This window comes from Mandrillus leucophaeus, unplaced genomic scaffold (assembly GCF_000951045.1).
Source record: "Mandrillus leucophaeus isolate KB7577 unplaced genomic scaffold, Mleu.le_1.0 Scaffold53, whole genome shotgun sequence".
Taxonomy (NCBI): Eukaryota; Metazoa; Chordata; class Mammalia; order Primates; family Cercopithecidae; genus Mandrillus; species Mandrillus leucophaeus.
Genome location: NW_012105697.1, coordinates 2,332,132 through 2,334,830, shown reverse-complemented (window position 1 = coordinate 2,334,830; position 2,699 = coordinate 2,332,132). Strand labels below are relative to the sequence as shown.

Sequence of the window (2,699 nt, the reverse complement as noted above, 5' to 3'; positions counted from 1 at the left end):
TTCCCGTCCAACCGCTGGTCCCTCCCTCGTCCAACCGCCCCCCTCCGATCCCTCCCTCCTTCCCCCCTAGCTCACCTCACTCTCTCAGGCGATGCCCCCCAAGCCCCGTCACCTCCCCGCACATGCGCACAAAGCTCACTGGGACTCCATGCCCCAGCAGGCTTTGCGCCAAACAACCCCCCCACCTCCGTCCCCCTCCCCCAATCCCATACTCCGAGTCGCTCGTTCCGCCCAACAACTCCCCATGCGGCCCGGGCCTCAAGCCGAACTACAACTCCCAGGAAGCGTCGCGGCAAAGGCCGCTGCCCATTGGCCCTCGCCGTGGGGACCCGCTCACCCTTGTTTGTCACCGCCTGGCGTCTTCCCCAACACTGGAACTACATTTCCCAAGATGCACGAAAGCGTCGTCTGCGGCCTATTGGGCCTTGACGGCGCAAGTGTCGCGGGCTCTCTGAGCGCGTCAGGCTTTGGAATACATTTCCCAGAATGCACGAGGAAGCTTCCCAGTAGTCTGCGCGCGGGCCCTGGGCATGCGCAGACGTGTCGAGAAAAAAAAGAGGGAGGAGTAGGAGGAGCCATGGCGGCGCTGTTGTGGAGATTAGGGGAGGTCGGGCACCGCCGGGCATTTGGGAGGTGGGGCCTCCAGAGCTCTAGAAGCTGGCAAGCGAAGAGGAGGAGGAGACCAGGCTAGAGTTCTGCGCCAATCAGGAGTGCAGGCTACGTCTCCTTGACTACGGATCGCTTTTTTTGTGTGTGTGTCCTCACTCTCCACCCGGGCAGAACTTAAGAGCCGATGTCGGTGCCAGGAATCAGGACGCGAGCGGGCTGCCCTCCTGTTCCGGGGTGGGCGGTGGTTCAGGAGGGGGCCAGCGCGGGGGCCTCGGTTTAGCTCTTCCTGTGTGAACCTGGACAGGACACCGCCCTCTCTTTAGCCTCAGTTTTTCCTGGTGTGAACTGGGGGACAGCGCTACGTGCCGCGCGTCCTCGCTCTGCCCCATTGGACAGACTATTTCCCCGTCCTGAGGCCTCAGTTTCTGCATCTCAGGACTGCGAAGAAGACAGACATCCTAAGAGATCAGCTGACGCCCTTTATCTAGACAGTTCCAGACCTGATTATGGCTCATACAAGCCCTACCTCAGCCCGCGGCGTATTTCCTCCTCTGTACAACAAGGATAAGAGAATCCCCTCCCCTCCCCAACCTCCCCGGCTGATCCGAAGACTCTGCGCCATAAAAAGGAAGACAGTAGCTTACCCATAACAAGCATTCATTACATGGAGGTTGTTCCTCTTACCATATTCATAAATGAACAACTTGCCCCAGGTTTCACATGCGATGAGTGGTTGACTCAGAACCTTGTGACCAGTTTGCCCACGGTGGCCTAACCTGCCCCGGCCCACCTATCTACCCTCTGTCTTCTCCTGTTTAATGAGTTCCAGTCATGCCTCCTTTCTGCTCCTAGAACACCGTGATCTTCTTCCCACTCACATCCGATGGCCTACTTGACATCTCCACTTGGATTTCTTAATAGGCATCTCAAACCTAAGGTGGACAGTAGAGAATTTTTCTCCCCTACATTGTGAAGAAACTTATTCCTTCCCATTACTCTATCATCTTAGATAGCAAGTCCATCATTCACCCAAATGTTCAGGCCAAAAATAGAAAAGCAGCCCTTGATTATTTTTTTGTTTGTTTTGTTTTGTTTTTTGATACGGGGTCTGGCTCTGTCGCCCAGGCTGGAGTGCAGTGATGCGATCACAGCTCACTGCAACCTCCGATTCCCAGTCTCAAGCGATTCTCGTGCCGCATCCTCCTGAGCAGCCAGGACTACCGCCGTGCACCACCATGCCCAGCTAATTTTTGTATTTTTAATAGAGATGGGATTTGCCGTGTTGGCCAGGCTGGTCTCAAACTCCTGGCCTCAAGTGATCTGCCTCCTCGGCCTCCCAAAGTGCTGTGATTGCAAGCGTGAACCACCATGCCCAGCCAATTCCTCTTTTTCATCACCTGCCGCATGCAATCTGTCATCAGGTCCTATTGGTTCTGTCTTCAGAATAGAGTCAGAAGCTGTCCACAGCTCTCCTGTCTACGGCTACCACCTGGTCTAAGTCCCCATAGCTTCTTTAGACATTGTCATGCTTCCACTCTGGCCTCTTCTGCTTCCTGCCCCCCACCAGTTCCTACTCCACACAGCAGCCAGAGGGATCTTTCTTTTTATTGTGGTAAAATATATATAAGATAAAAATTACCGTCTTAATCATTTTTAAGGTACAGTTCAGTAGCATTAAGTACGTTCAAGCGAGGCCAGGCGCGGTGGCTCACGCCTGTAATCCCAGCACTTTGGGAGGCCGAGGCGGGCAGATCACAAAGTCAGGAGTTCAAGACCAGCCTGGTAAACAAGGTGAAACCCTGTCTCTACTAAAAATATAAAAATTAGCTGGGCATGGTGGCGGGTGTGTGTAATCCCAGCTACTTGGGAGGGTGAAGCCAGAGAATCACTTGAACCTAGGAGGCAGAGGTTGGGGTACAGGGAGCTAAGACTGTACCACTGCACTCCAGTCTGGGCAGCAGAATCAGACTCTGTCTGTCACCCAGGCTGGAGTACAGTGGCTCAGTCTCGGCTCACTGTGACTTCCCCTCCCAGGCTCAAGGTATTCTCTGCAGGTGCACACAACCACACCCAGCTACTTTTTTTTCTTT

At 54.4% G+C, this 2,699-nt stretch overlaps 1 long non-coding RNA gene across 1 annotated transcript in view; it reads right to left on the bottom strand.

Annotated features, from left to right (window-relative positions):
- The window catches only part of LOC105551647, a 6,485-nt gene extending 6,209 nt beyond the window's left edge, over positions 1 to 276 (bottom strand). Inside the window, exon 1 of the long non-coding RNA XR_001007888.1 lies at positions 76 to 276. This is a non-coding gene — a long non-coding RNA (uncharacterized LOC105551647). The remainder of the gene's footprint in view (positions 1 to 75) is intronic.
- Positions 277 to 2,699: the final 2,423 nt, after the last annotated feature.